Raw genomic sequence first — 16,613 nt, 5'->3', positions numbered from 1 at the left:
CCAGACCACAGTGTTGGTCATCATTGGTCAGACTGAGACCAGCAAGTCCATGTGGCAGAGAATGTCATTGGGTGAGGTGCTGCTGTTGCGCCAGAGGGCCAGGTGCCAGGCTAGGTGACCTGGGAGATGTGGATGGTCCGCTGACTCTCACGGTCTTTTCCGTGGACGACCCACCTTCCTGGGGGGACCCTCAGATGCAGGCCTTGACGATGTCTGTGATGCTCTGTCAGATGAATCCTCCTCCTCCTCCCTCCCTGTGGCTGGTGGTGGTCTTCGCCTGGTGGCACAGGGAGGGTTTCCCATGTTGTCGGCGATCCGACGGAGTGAACGGCTCATGTCCGTTTGCACCGCCAGGAGCTCAGCCAGTCTTGCCTCCATTCGTCCTTGGTGTTGTTGTTGACTGGCATGTTGCTCGGCCTGCAGGTTCTTCATCTCATCGAGGGTTCCCTTCATCTCTGTGAGGCTCGACACTACCTGGCTGATGCCCCTGGTGTCACGCCGGTATGTGTCCAGGATGTGGCGTATGTGTGACATAACAGTTCCATCAGCTGCCTGGTCAGGTTCTCGCCTCCGCCTGCCTCCACTCCCACCACCCCTGCCCACACAATTCTGGCCTGCCGTTGTGGGTACATCGGGTCTACGGGAAACCCCTGAGGGATGGCATTAGCGGGGTTGTCTGCCTCCTCCTGGGTGCCCGGAGAACCTTGTCCCTCCTGGTCAGACTGGCTCTGTTGTTCAGTGCGAGCAGGGCTCCTGGGTGTCTCCTGGGATGTGGCAGGAATGGGGGTGGGGGTTGGCACAGATGTACCTGACGCAGGTGCTGCAGGGGCTTGGGTACCAGAGGGGCCAGGTTGGTCGGGGTCATCCACGGAGTGGTGAGAGTCGTCGCTGCCGGTGGGATCATCTTCACGCTGAGCCTGGGACTGTGATTGTTCCCCCCCATTGTTGGGGGGAGGTCGATGACGTTGCACTGTGTGTGAGAGAGAGACAATGTTAATGCTGTTTCATGCCACAACCATGTTTCATACATATTCAAGTTGTCACAGTTCCTTCAGGTAGTTGGTTGTGCCTAGCATTCCTCTCAATGTACACTTGGGGATGGATATTTTGCGGGGGACAGATTGATATGTTCTCCTGAGTGTTTGACCAGTAGAAATTTGGCTAGGGTGCTTATTTGGCTATGGATTGGTCTTGTTGTATCACATGTCCATTGTGGGAGTGGGTAAATCCATTGCCTGCCCCGGGGGTGGGTGCTTGTGTAAGGGGGGGTGTGTGACCTGGCCTGCTGTTGGGTGAAGTGTGATATGTCATTGGGTCTCCCAGGTGATGTGTCTGTCCCCTCATGGTGCATGCTGGCATGACAGTGAGTGTGAGTTCCTGTGCTAGATATCTGAGCTTGTGGAGTTGGTGTTTGAGTGTACAGTGGTCACAGGAGGGCCTTGTGCTGCATACAGCAGGGCCAAGTGTCAGCTACCTTGTCAGTACTTTGCCAGTCCCTGTGCATTGGGCATGGTGCATGGGTATGTACCTAGGCCATATGGGCTGAGGACATTGGTGTCTGCCTCAAAGTTGCACAATGTGTTGTGTGAGCCCCACCCTCCCAGCATCCCGGACATCCAGTCTTGGCTTTGTGGTTGGTGTGGCCTGGGACATGGCATTGCCTTTATTTGTGAATGGGGTATGGAGACGTTAGTGGCATGAGCGTGGTTTTTGAGTGTGGTTGTGTGCGGTGAGGGCTTGGGGGAAGTTGCGTGCATTTAGTGTATTTGTGGTGTGGATGCCATTCCCCCCATGTTACGTGAGTTGTTTGTGTACTCACCAGGCTCTGCGACTCCTTCGACTCCGTGTACTCCCACCGGCGGAAGCATGGCCATCACCTTCTCCTCCCAGGGATGGTAATGTACGGGTCTGCGGGGCAGCCCACCTCCAGTGATGTAACTCTGGGCGTATTCCTTGTTAATTTTCCTCTTGACTGCCCTGCGCAGATCGTACCACCTGGCTTGGCATTCATGCCTGGTCCTTCGGATGGGCGCAACAGCATTCACCTTATCGACGATCCTCTGCCACAGGCTTGTTTTTTGGGCTATGCTGGTCTGTCTGACCAATGTTCCAAACAGCTGTGGCTCGGCTCGACTCTGATGACTTCGTTGACAAGGAGGTCCAGCTCCGCCCTTGTGAACTTTGGATTCTTGTCTGTGGGCATGGTGTGGGGTGTGGGTGTGGATGGTTGTGGGTGTGAATGTGACGGTGTGTGTGTGTGAATGTGAAGAGGGGGTGTTTGTGAAGGAGGTTGTGTGAAGGTGTGTGACTTAAGGTGTAGTTAAGGTGTAAGTAAGGTGCAGTTGTTTGTCTTTGCGGTCTGGCAGAAGTGGGTCTGTTGCAAAGGCTCATGGGTTGTGTGTGTGGGCCCTTTTTATTGGTCCACTTGTGGGTGTGGCTGGGTTTGAGTTTGTGGTGGGTGTGTTATAAGAGGTGGTTGTGATTTAGGGCCTCTGCTTGCCTGTTTGGATGTGCCAGGTCAGTCATTGAGATGTATTTTGTCATGTAGACGTGTTTTGTGGTGTTGTGCGAGTCGAATTGACCCTCCTTGTGCTGTTTTACAGTGTCCTGGTTTTGTTCAAGTTTTTTTCGCGTAGGTAAGGTCCGTACATACGCGATGCTGGGTGAGGGTGCTGGGGCACGGTGTTGGGGTACGGTGCGTACAGGTACGGGGCTGGGGTACGAGCCTGGGGTGCGGCGCGTACAGGTGGGGGGCTGGGGTGCGGTGTTGGGGTACGGTGCGTACAGGTGCGGGGCTGTGCTATGGTGTTGGGGTACGGTGTGTACAGGTACAGGGCTGGGGTACGGGCCTGGGGTGTGGTGCATACATGTGGGGGGCTGGAGTACGGTGTTAGGGTACGGTGTGTACAGGTACGGGGCTGGGGTACGGTGTTGGGGTACGGTGCGTACAGGTGCGGGGCTGGGGTACGGTGTTGGTGTATGGTTCGTACAGGTACGGGGCTGGGGTACGGGACTGGGTTGCTGCGTGTACAGGTGGGGGGCTGGGAGACGGGCCTGGGGTACGGTGTGTACAGGTACGGGGCTGGGAGACGGGCCTGGGGTACGGCGCGTACAGGTGCGGGGCTGGGGTACGGGCCTGGGGTACGGTGCGTATTGGTATGGGGCAGGGGTACACACCTGGGGTGCGGCACCCACAGGTGGGGGGCTGGGGTACGGGCCTGGGGTACAGTGCGTACAGGTGCGGGGCTGGGAGACGGGCCTGGGGTGCGGTGCGTACAGGTGCGGGGCTGGGGTACGGTCCTGGGGTACGGTGCGGAGGGGGGGTACGGTGCTGACATACGGGGGTACGGAGCTGACATATGCGGGGGGAGGGGGGGCTGTACGACTCGTATCCGGGCACAAGTTTACCCGTGTACATGTGTGCTACAGCGTTCGCTCCGTACGGGGCCTTTTACATGCAGTTGTGTATTCGGACGGGCGGTACGGATCATACTTGCGCGCTCGGACTTATGTTTTACGATTTGCACGTAAAAATGTCCGGCTCCCTCTCGTACACTTTTCCTGACGCTATACGGACGTAAAAAGTTCCGGCTCCCTCTCGTACCCTTTTCCCGATGCAATTCGTATGTATTTTTCACGTATGAATCGTACTTCGCAGTTTGTACGGTACTTGTACGAATCGTACGTGAAAATATACGGATACGAGTCGTACGCAAATGTTTTTTGCCGGATCGGAATCGGCACCTAATTGTATGAATCAAACGACCAAAACAACAAAAATCCAATATGTAGAATGGAGTTATGAATTTTCAAAGAATATTTGAAAATATAGTGCTTAGAGTATTAAAGCGCCAACTGGGGATAACAGGTCTCACTTCAACCAGGGTAAATCAAAACGTTCAGGCTGACCATGATGTACTTTTGGATGTAGCCTGTGTTGACATCGAGGTCGAGATGCAAGGAGCAGGGAGGTGATACGTCATCATCAATCTGTGGGATTTGCAGAAGATTAGCTTTCATTGAGCCACTCTATAGGGAAAGCTTTGTCATCAAGCAGCACTGAAGATGGGCGATGCGTAGTCATCGAGCCAAGCACTTGGGGAAACTTCGGCATTGAGCAGAGCTGAAGACAGGCGATGTGTCGTTGCTGGGTGAAATGCACCAGTTCCAATCTGCACAATGGCGGCTCTGTATCTGCATCAAGAGTTGCAGCACAGAAAGCCTCACTTCCAAGGGCCCAGAACTGGATTGGCACCACTTGGCAGGGCAGTACAAACAAATGGCAGAGTTCAGGTACTGTCGCAGGGTTGTAGGAAGTCTTGATGTTCCAGAGACTTCAGAACTGAGGGCAAGACAGCATGTCCTTGGAGTCGCTCTGGGTTCAAGTGAGGTGGGTCCAGTCCTTATCCTCAGCAGGACAGAGGGTAGCAGGAAGCAGGGCAGCACAGCACAGCAGAAAAACAGTTCTTCCCGAGCAGCAGTCCAGCAGAGTGGCAGTCCTTTCTCCTGGCAGAGTTCTTCACATGTCCAGTAGTGTCTTACTTGGTGAGGTCAAAGACCTAGTACTTATACCCAGTTGTGCCCTTCAAGTGGGTGTGCCCTCAAAGAAGGGTCTTTGAAGTGCACAGAAGCCCCGTCTCCCCAGCCCTGGCTTCCGACTATCAGTAAGGGGTAATCAGACATTTGTGTGGGGACAGGGCACTGCCCATTTAGATATAGGTGTCAGTCACCTCCACCCTTCCTGCCCAGGAAGAGCCATCAGAATGCAGATAAATACTTAGACACACCAAACCGTCCTGTGTTTGTGGGTGTAGGAAAGTAGGATCTGCTTCTTACCATTACCCTCACTTTTTGCTTGATGTGAATCTGTTTTTGACTAGCCTGGCTGCAATCCTGCTAATCAGGACCCCAGTCTATCTGCTTTCTCACTAAACTGTTGTGTTCAGTACCTAGGTACATCCCAGATTGGATATTGGGGTATCCTTGTCAGTCCCTAGCATATGGTACCCAGGTCATCGGTACCCCAGAGGTCTCTCATGGACTGAAGTATGCACTATGCCACCCATGAGAGATGATTCAAAATGGAACTACAGGCCTGCCATTGCAACCTGTGTAAGTTGGTGCATGCACCACTTACTAAATATATTGGTTTACTATATCTAAGGGTCACTGCACTTAAAACCTATAAGTCACTCCTATAGCAGGCCTTTACAATCCTGAGGGCAGGGTGCTCGCCTTTAAGTGAGAGGGTGCCCCTGCAATAGCAGGACACCCCTGCTGCCTACGGAGTCCATTCTCCCAGGTTGACAGTGAAGCAGCCATATATTAAATAGAGGGGCACCACGTAATTGCGTGATGACCATCTCGAAAACGGCTGCAACTAATCCTTTCATCTTCGGTATTAAACATGTTGGAATCACACCCCCACACTGTAAATGGTGTGAGAGGTATGGTTCCAAGCAGTGGAAGAGCTCTCCATTAGGCTCTCAGTGTTCCCGTTACCAGCCTTCTACTCCCGGACAGTACAAAATGGTTTCTGCCGACCAGAGACACATTTCTGCCCTCCTGCTGCTGAGCCAAGCTCGAGCAGGGGAAGGTAGAACAATAGGCATCCTGTCACAGGGAGGTATGACCACCTCCAAGTCAGGATTTAGTGTATTATGGCTGGGTGGGTACGCTTGCCAGCACCTGAAAGTCTGCATGAGGGGCCCATTTGGTGTTCCTATGCATAGTCCAGTTCAAACCAGTCCTGGGAGCTGTTGGCTCCAGGTCCGGTGCGAAACTGGCCAAAATACATGGGAGTAACCTCCCCCCTGTCCAAACCCTCCCCTGGGAGGGTCCCCTGAATCTTCCCAACCCTTTCCTTAGGGTACTTAAGGGCTTACCTAGGTGTAGGTCCCTAGATTCATCATGGGATAAGATTCAGAACTGAAACCACTGCACTTCCACCATCTGGGCACTCTAGATTTCGCTGGACTTCGTTTGGGCCTGACTTTGTCTCCCTTCCAGTCTGCTGCATCGTCTGTGCCTGTGCATCATACAGGAACCTTCCAAGTCCTGTGAAGCATCAAGAACAACAGAAGTAATCTCCCTTGGAGTAAAGGAGTAACTCCCCTGCATTTGCAGGCACTGCAACAAAGACGACCATTCTGCAGATCCCGAGCTCCTACGGACTTTGTTGGCTCTGCAACACAGGTGTTTTTTTTCCTCAGCTTCTGAGGCCTGCTCTACCCTCTTACCAAGTTTGAGGCCAGAAGTCCTTGTGGGGGTTGCAAAAACCGAACCCCTGTGTACTGTGTCCCCTTTGCCGTTGCAAAGGCTTGTTGACATCTTTGCAAGAAGATCTTCAGGCTTCAAGTAGCCGCCACCTCGAGCACCTCCAGTGACCAAAATCTTTGGCCACACCACATCATGTGCATCGAGGCCTGCATCTTTTGGTGAGCTGCTTGAGGTCCTCTTGCGACTCCTGTGCCTTTGGCCTGTGGGTTCATTTGAGGGTCACCTGTGTTTTCCTTGGGCTCCCCTGATTGCTCGGAGCCTGCCCTGACTCCCCTGCTTGTGGGGGTTGCAATTGCCAAGGCTTGTTGGTGCTCCCGCCGGACACCGACCCTCAGCACTCGACATCCTTTGTGGGAAAGCTCATACACGGGTCCTGGTCATCCTCAGCATCGCCTGGTCCTCGCAGCTGTAGAGTCAATGTCACCCGACATCAGAGAACATTCGTCTTCCAGGGCTCCTTGTCACTCCCGAGTGACATACTCTGTCCCCTCTGCTTTCAGGTACTTCTCTTCCAGAATCCACGTTTGGATTCCTCCAGACACTTTCTCCTCTTCCAGCAGCGGCAATTTCCTGATGTCCTCAATTGGGTTCGACTGCAGTTTCCGACACCACTTCACACCTCTGCACCCGGCTTCCCTGGGATAGGTAACAGTACCACGGTATTCACGGGTGGGGTGGCTCTCCATCCTTCTTCAGGGTCCACTGGGAAGGGTCCCTAACCTTTAAAATTCCAACCGTGTATGGAGCATGAGGTCGTGTTCACAGATTGCACACACTCTTCGCAGGGTCCCTTTCTGGTTACTTTGGGTGATTCTGTGGGTCCCCAGCAATTCTACGTCCACTCGATATTGTCCAGACTCGAGTCATGGTTCTTATTCCACTTTCTTAGTATATGGTTCGGTCCCCCCCGGGGGCTCACTGTGTATTGGTACTATTTACTGTGATTTCTTTGCTAAGGAATTATGTGCTTTGTGTCTATCTCTATGTAGGAGATACTGTAACGTCCTAGATAGTGTTATATAATAAATACATATTTTTATAAATACTTTGTGTGGTTCTTTTTCATTTAATCCATACTACAAGATTGCATTCTGGTAAAACAAGCTGCTTTATACTCCTTCAAGACTAAGCATGAAGGCTACTCTCAACAGCTACCACTTGGATAGCTTTCTAAGGTTGTCTGAGACCTCTTACATCACCATAAGGGTTGTCTGGATTGGTGCAAGGTGACCATTACCATTTGTGGACATCATATACCAGGCCAGCTTCTCACGTTAGTGTGCGGCGGTTGGGATTCAAGCCTGTATTGTTTTACCAGATAAATCTTTGTATTGATTAACTGAAAAACTACTAGCACATATAAATACAAGCTTAGAATAGTAAGTTCTTCTGAACTTAGGGTTTGGTAAGTCAAGTGTCAAGCACACCCTTTCTCCAACCTCAGAGAGTTTAGTTCCCACTAGGTTAGGTAGGCGCAACACCACACCTCACTTAGTACGTCTACTAAAGGAGATGCCAGTGGCTCTCTGCCTACTAGATATTCGTTCCAAGAACTGAAAGCACTGTGTGCATCTAGAAAGCTGAAGACAGGGAGAAGGGCCAACACTCAACGCCTTGTAGAGGTGTTACTGTTGGATGACCTGAGGAAGCCTCTGGGTCAGATGAACAGGACAGTGTGGGTGGGCCAGGAAATGAAGATAGGACAGGAGGGGAACCCTTCTTTGAACTAGAATCCAACCCTGACCAGGTGGAGCCTGATGGCTCCCACTTGGACAATTCAGACCTCCCAAAGGAGAACACAGAAAGCCAAGAGGATGCCCACTTTGATCCTGCTGGGAAGGAGCAGAGTAGACCAAGGAGGTCTAGATCCTCCTCTGCAGAATCCAATACTTCTCGACAGTCACTAGGGACCTCCATTTCTAGTAAAGGAGGGAATTCTTTGGATAGGGAGTACCAAATACTTGAACTTGAGAAAGCTAGGCTTAGGCTCAGGAAAGAGTAGTTGGCCCTTGACTGAGAGTCCCTAGAAGTCCAGAAGGCAAGGAAGAAATTGGGACTAGAGTCCTATGGTGGCAGCAACAGTGTCCCTAGAAGTAAGTAACATTCCTTTGACAATAGGAACCTGAGCAAGATTGTCCATCCCTACCATGTTGACATCCACAAATGGATAACTGCTTCAGTGAGGGCCTGTAAACTGCAGAGGGTACCTCAAGAGCAGTGGGCAGCTATCGTGTGGCTCTCTTTTGCTGACAAAGGTAGAGATAAGCTCCTTGATGTTAGAGAAGAGGATGCTGACAAATACTCAGTTTTGCAGAGTGCTATCATTGATGGGTTCGGCTTAACCACTGAACAATACAGGATTAATTTCAGAGACATCCAGAAGGCCCAGACACTGGGTAGACTTTGTGAATAGTGCTATGAAGGTTCTGGAAGGTTGGTTGCTTGGCAGCAGCATGCATGATTTTGATGGATTGTACAATTTGATTCACAAATGACCAAGGGAAAAAGCAAAATGAAAGCTTGGTGTTATTTGTGTAGGGTAAAAACCCATTGGACAAAATATGCTGATTGTCCAAAAGCCAAGGAAACAACTCCTACCACCACTGCCCCTAAGGCACCTGCTCCACCTAGCTCAAGTACAAATGGTGGTACAGGGAAAAAGGGATTGGTGGGGCTAACCTTGAGACCTGAGGTGGGTTCTGGCTTAGTCAGAACTCCAGCTCAGGCTGTTCTAGTCTGTGGTGGTGGCATGGATATTGCCCCCTTACTTGTCAGTCCCAGTAAACTGAACAAGTACAGACATCAGCCTTTGATTAATTGAACAGAGGCAATGGCCTACAGGAACACAGGGGCCAGTGTCACCATGGTGACAGAGAAACTTGCGTCTCCTGGACAGATCATACTTGGGGAAATGTACAAAGTGACCAATGTAAACAATGTCAGGACTGACCATTTCTTGGCAGTTGTTAATTTCAGCTGGGGAGGGGTAACTGGCCTTAAGAAGGTTGTGGCACATCCAGACCTACCAGTCAATTATTTATTGGGCAATGATTTGAAAACTTCAGCCTTGTCTGAGGTTGAATTTAGGACTCATGCAGCAATGTTGGACATCTCTGCAGATATGTTTGCTGTGACTAGGTCACAAGCCAAACTGACATCCCCTGAACAGGCCCTAGATCATGCAACACTGGGCCAGGTACCTTCCAAGAGAAAGAGCAGGAGGGGTAAGGCTGTCCCTTCCCCCAGACTCAGAGTGAGGGCCAGTCTCTTGAAGGAGATGATATCAGTCCTTGTGAAGGAACTGTCCCAGATGAGCTTGAGCCAGATCAGGTTGAGTAATTGGAGACAGGGGGCCCTTCCAGGCACACTTGAGTATGGAGCAGCAAACCTGACCCTCTCATGAACTCCTCAGACAACAAGCTGCTGCTGAGGCTGCTGGGAATGTCAGTGGTTTCCACAGGATCTACTGGGATGAGGGACTCCTTTATTCAGAGGGTAAAGATCCCAAGCCTGGTGTTACCAGGAGCTTGGTTATAGCTCTGAAGTGTAGGGGTGTCCTACTCACCCTGGCATTTCTCTGGCAGGACAGGCCAAAGTAAGACTTGGGACATGATTGTCCCTCACTTTCACTGGCCTCACGTCTGAATACACCAAGAAGTTTTTTCACTACTGTACTACTTGACAAGCCAATGGTAAGGCAGGTGGCACTACAAAGGCCCCCCTGATGCTACCTCTAGTGGTGGGGATTCCCTTTGAGAGGCTTGTGATTGACATAATTGGTCCCATGAACCCTCCTACAGCATCTGGGCACAGTTATTTTCTAGTGGTGGTGGACCATACCACTAGGTACCCAGAAGTCATTCCCCTTTGGAACACTACAGCTCCTGTGGTGACAAGGGCCCTCTTGGGAAGTTTTTGCAGGGTGGGCTTCCCTAAGGAGGTTTTAACTGACAGAGGTACAAACTTCATGTCAAGTTACATCACTGCAATGTGGAAGGAGAATGGTGTAAATTACTAATTCAGCACCCCTTACCATCCTCAATGCAATGGGTTAGTTGAGAGAATTAACAAAACCCTCAAGAGCATGATCATGGGCCACCCAGAAAAGCTTAGGCGAAAATGGGATTTTCTTCTGCCCTGCCTTCTCTTTGCCTACAGAGAGGTCCCTCGGAAGGGGGTTGGCTACAGCCCTTTTGAACTTCTGTTTGGGCATCCAGTTAGGGGTCCCTTGTGTTTGGTGAAGGAGGGATGGGAGTTACCGCTCAAACCTCCCAAACAAGACATAGTGGACTATTTGCTTGGTCTCTGCTCCAGGTTGGCTGAGTGCATGAAGAAGGCAAGTAAAACCCTGGAGGCCAGTCAAGAGTTGCAAAAGGCTTGTCATGACCAAAAGGCTGTACTGGCTTTTTACCAGCCAGGCCAGAAGGTGTGGGTGTTGGAGCCTGTGGCCCAGCAGCTCTCCAAGATAAATGGAGTGGACCCCACATGATCATTGAGCAAAAAGGTGAATTCACCTATCTGGTGGACTTTGGCACTCCCAGAAGCCCCCTCAGGGTGCTCCATGTGAACAGGCTCAAACCCTTTGTAGACAGGGCTGACATGGGCTTGCTCATGGCAACTGATGAGGGACAGGAGGAAGAGAGTGACCCTCTCCCTGATATCCTCTCACAAAACCCTGATGATGGGTCAGTTGATGGTATAGCCTTGGCAGGAAGCCTCAGTGACCAACAGCAGATTGATGGCAGAAATGTCTTCAATCAATATGGGAATATGTTGTCTTTTACACCCAGTCAAACCACCTGGTGTATCCATGAAGTGGACACAGGTGAGAGTCTACCTGTCAAGAATATCAGAATACAGGCAGCCTGACCATGTCAGAGATTGCACCAGGACAGAGATACAAAATATGCTGGAGTTGGGAGTAATTGAGCCCTCAGATAGCCCTTAGGCTAGTCCAGTAGTCTTGGTACCAAAATCTCACACCCAGGGTGCTAAGAGAGAGATGAGGTTTTGTGTTGACTACAGGGGACTCAATGCAGTCACTAGGACTGATGCTCATCCAATTCCTATGGTAGATGAGCCTATTGATACTTTGGCCTCAGCCAAGTTCTTGAGCACATTTGCCCTAACTGCTCGCTATCAGAAATTCAGACTAGCTGAGGATGACAAACCCTAAACAGCATTCTCAACACCTACCAACACATTATCAATTTATTGTGATGCCCTTTGGTTTGAAGAATGCACCTGCCACATTCCAAAGGCTGGTGAACAACATTCTCACAGGTCTAGAAGCCAATAGTACAGCATATCTTGATGGTATAGCTGTCTTTAGCTCCACCTGGGAGGATCACCTGGTCCACCTGAAGAATGTTTTGGAGTCTATGCAGAAAGCAGGCCTCACTATCAAGGCTACAAAGTGCCAGATAAGGCAGAGCAAGGTTGTGTACCTGGGCCACCTTGTGGGTGGAGTTCAACAACTTCAGAGCAAAATCCAGACCATAATGGACTGCGTTGTTCCTACAACCCAGACTGAGGTCAGAGCTTTCTTGGCCCTGACTGGGTATTACAGGAGATTTGTAAAAGGATATGGGTCCATAGTGACTCCCATGAATGATCTCGCATCCAAGAAAATGCCCAAGAAAGTTCAGTGGACAGTTAGCTGTCAAAAGGCATTTGAATATCTCAAGCAGGCTATGTGCACTGCTCCCATTCTACAGAGTCCTGATTACTCTAGCAATTTATTGTCCAAACAGATGCACCTGTGTTGGGGCAGGGGCTGTGCTGTCACAACTTAAAAGCTACTGGTTGATCCTGGCCTTCTGCTTTATTAACTGATGGTTGACCCCCAGAAAGAAACGTTGGTCAGCTATAGAGAGGGAAGCCCTTGCTGTGGGCTGGGCCCTGAAGAAGTTGAGACCATACTTGTTTGACACTCACTTCATTGTTTAGACAGACCATAAGCAACTCTTATGGCTAAAACAAATGAACAGTGAAAACCCCAAACTTTTGAGGTGGTCCATTTCGCTACAGGGGGCGGTCTATATAGTGGAACATAGACCTGGGAGTAACCATGTCAATGCAGATGGACTCTCCAGATATTTCCACTGAAGACTCAACTGGGCAAGGTGAGTCTCATCTCCTTACATGGGGAGGGCGGGGTTGTATAGGAAAGTTGTACCTGCTTCTTATGGTTACCCCCACGTTTTGCATGATGTGATGCTGTGTTTGACTAGTCTGACTGGGACCCTACTAATCAGGACCCCAGTCTATCTGCTTTCTCCCTAAACTGTTGTGTTCAGTACCTATGTACATCCCAGATTGGATACTGGGGGACCTTTGTCAGTCCCTAGTATATGGTACCCATGTACCCAGGGCATAGGTACCCCAGAGGTCTCCCATGGGTTCAAACATGCATTATGCCACCCAGGAGAGACCATTCAAAATGGAATCACAGGCCTGCCATTGCAGCCTGTGTAGGTTGGTGCATGTACCACTTACTAAAGATATAGGTTTACTATAGCTAAGGGTCTCTGCACTTAAAACCTATAAGTCACCCATATATCAGGCCTTTACAATCCTGAGGGCAGGGTGCATCAACTCCATGGGCTCTGCAACACAGGTGGTTGTTTTCCTCAGCTCCCAAGGCCTGCTCAACCCTCTTACCAAGTTTGATGCCAATAGTCTTTGTGGGGGTTGCAAAAATCCAACCCCCAAAAAGGCAATGGAAGTGCGAGGCAATCTGTTCAGCTGTTTTGTTAATTTCCGAGCCGTCTTCGACACAGTAGATCGTGATCTGCTGTGGACTATGCTGGCAACACTTGGGATCAACAAAACAGTACTTTCATTAATTCAGGAAATGAACTCACAGAACTAGGCCAGGGTAATTTTGGATACCTTTGGAACCTTATCTAAGAAAATACAGATAAAGAATGGATTACGGCAGAGCTGTGTTTTGGCCCCATTGTTATTCTCCTTGTTCCTCTCTGACATACCAAATATACTGAATAAGGCTGTTGGATCAAGCGCCCTAAAATGGGGGGGGGGGGGGGTGATATATCATGTCTACTATATGCAGACGAATTAGTGATAACAGATGTGATAGAATTGGGCCTGCAAAATAAACTGGACACTTTTTACGATTATTGTTTAATAACACGCCTCACAGTTAATTTAGAAAAGGAAAAAATAATGGTGTTGGGTAAAAGAAAGAGCTTGTTTTATTGGAAACTGGGAGAGGTCAGAGTCGAAAAAGTGGACAAATATAAATATTTTGGTATGTGGTTCGACAGTAAGTTAAATTGGAGGGATCACCTACAGTACCTGGAAGCAAAGTAGAAGTATGGAGGCCCCTCCCTGCGGTCAATTTTATCCGCTTTTAATGCAACGGTCCGCCCACAATTCCAATACAGTGCAGAGGTCTTATTCTTAGGTGGCAAAGTGGATTGGAATTTAGAAAAGCGTAAATGCGTGAAACAGCTTCTTCGTCTCCCTCCATCAACTATGATAAAGGCAGTGAGAGAAGAATGTCAACTTACAGCATGGAATTTTTCGGGGGTTGCAAGCTTCACTAAACGTCTGCCAGAGAATGAATAGAGAAGGGTCCCCCAAAATATCAAACCTTTGTAAAAGAAAATAAGTGAACTGAATTGGGCGTCCGAAGCTAGACATAAGTTAGATAAATTATGTGCTAAACACTCCTTGGAACCAGATCAATGGAAATCAGGGCAGCAGATTTCCAAGCAGGTGCTACTGGCTATTATCAACACTAAGGCCCGAGAAGAAGATCTATGTTATTTGGGGAGCAAACCGTCCACCCAGTTCTTGGTAAATGGGTGGACTAACTATCACATGTTCCCCTATATCGAGGCCATGCCTAACCCGAAGCTTAGAAATACACTATTGAAATTTAGAGTTGGCCTGAACCCATATAACGTTGATGGGAAGCTAAAATCTGCAATGAAGAATAAACAGGGTCTGTGCACATGTGGATTACAAGTAAAATGCAGTGGCCCACATGTTTTGATAGATTGTTTGTGGTTCCTAGAAGAATGGTTATAATTTGTAAAAACCCTTTTTTATTGCCTATAAAATTGAATGTAGGGAACAAGCACTTAGCTTATTGATAACTATGAGATATTTAATGTGTCATGTGCAATAGGAAGATTTTTAATTGCAATACAGAAGTCGATGAATGAACTGGCAATATAATTTGAAATGGGCATGGAGTAGGAAAATGATTTTAATATATGACTTGCGAATATTTTTGAACCCTGGAAGACCGTATGGATGGAGAAATGTATATATGCATATGTGACTCTTTTTATACTTGGTGATGAATTGAGAATTCTCTCAGAGTGGCACTGCTCCCACGGTAATTTTTACCAGGGTTTTATAGAATTTTATACAGTTTTTATGGTTGCGCTGTTTGTATAATTGGCCTGTTAATTGTATGTTGTATTGTGGCATTTTTTATGGCAAAATTTGCCAAATAAAAATATATTAACAAAACAACAACAATAATCAAACCCCTGGGTACCGCGTCCCCTTTGGAGTTGCAAAGGTTTTTTGACATTTTTGCAAGAAGGTCTTTGGGCTCCAAGTAGCCCCTACCTCGAGCATCTCAAGTGACCAGAATCTTCTGCCACACTGCAAAGTGTGCATTGTGGCCTGCATCTTTTGGTGAGCTGCTTGAGGTCCTCTCGCGACTCCTGTGCCTTTGGCCTGTGGGTGTATTTGAGGGTCACCTTTGTTTTCCTTGGGCTCCCCTGATTGCTCAGGGCCTGCCCTTACTACCCTGCTTGTGGTTAGTCTCCTGGACCTTGCTGGTCCCAACCGTGCACCTTCTTGACTTTCTGCGTGGGTTGCAATTGCCAAGGCTTATTGGTGCTCCCACCGGACACGGACCCCTCAGCACTCAACATCCTTCGTGGGACATCTCATATCAATATATGTTTGGATTCCTCCTCACACTGTCTCCTTTTCCAGCAGAGGCACTTTCCTGAAGACCTCCATTGGGTTCAACGGCAGTTTCCGACGCCACTTCACACCTAAGCACTGGAATAGGTAACTTGGGTACCACGGTATCCACGGGTGGGGTGGCTCTCCAACCTTCTGTCTTCCATGGGGTTTCTTCAGGCTCCACTAGGAAGGGTCCCTATTCTTTAAAATTCCAACCGCAACTTGCACATAGACTTGTATGGACCACGTGGTCGGTTCAAACACTGCACACGCTCTCCATGGGGTCCCTATCGCCTTACCTTGGGTGTTTCTGTGGTCCCCAGCAATTCTACGACCTCTCGACATTGTACAGACTCGAGTCGTGGTTCGTATACCACTTTCTTACTATATAGTTTGGTCCCCCTCAGGGGCCCACTGAGTATTAGTGCTATTTACTGTGATTTCTTTGCTAAGGTATTGTATGCTTTGTGTCTATCTCTGTGTAGGAGATCCTGTAACTTACTTGAAAGTGTTATATAATAAATACAAATTTTTATAAATACTTTGTGTGGTTCTTTTTAATTTAATCTATACTATGCATTTGGATTCTGCTAAAACAAGCTGCTTTACACTCCTTTAAGACTAAGCCTGATGGCTGTTCTCGACAGCTACCACTTCGATAGCTTTCTAAGGTTGTCTGAGAACTCTTAAATCACCATAAGGGCTGTCTGGACCGGTGCAAGGTGCCCACTTACATTAGAGGACATCATATACCAGGCCAGCTTCATACAGTGGATTTCTAGTAGGAATCCACAAAGTGTAGCTGTCACCCACCCCAGACATGCATTGGAGACAAGCTGCAGGCACACTGAGCTGTAAAACCAGAGAAATGTCCACTATCTAAAAGAGCAAAATCTATAGAAAACCCCCGCATGGCCATTGATAGCCATTAATTGAAAAAACACAAAATACACATCAATCTAGTGTGTTCGAGTATTCATCTCATTTCACAAGCTTATTTTTACTTATGGTTTCCAATTTTATGATACTCTTATCCATTTGGTTCAGATGACAAAGATATGTACAACAAATAATACAGATCAAAATAAGTCGAACATTACATGAAACGATTTGAAAAATGTACTTAAAGAACCAGCATTTACTCAACTCAGTGAGTTATTGATAATGAGTCCAGATTGACTCACTCCAAACAATGTATTACTCCTATTGTCATAAGGGGTTAAAAGTCAATTTCTGTGATCACTTCTCTGCCAAGACCAATTGCATTCTTATTTTTTGAGGTGTCATCAGAAGTTTTCAGATCTCATAACTGAAATCGATAGTTTGTGAGCAGAGAAGGTTCTCCTTTTAATCCCCCATGAATATGCCAACGTGTT

This window comes from Triturus cristatus, chromosome 2_2 (genome assembly GCF_964204655.1).
Source record: "Triturus cristatus chromosome 2_2, aTriCri1.1, whole genome shotgun sequence".
Lineage (NCBI taxonomy): Eukaryota > Metazoa > Chordata > Amphibia > Caudata > Salamandridae > Triturus > Triturus cristatus.
Note: the sequence above shows the minus strand (reverse complement) of the source record.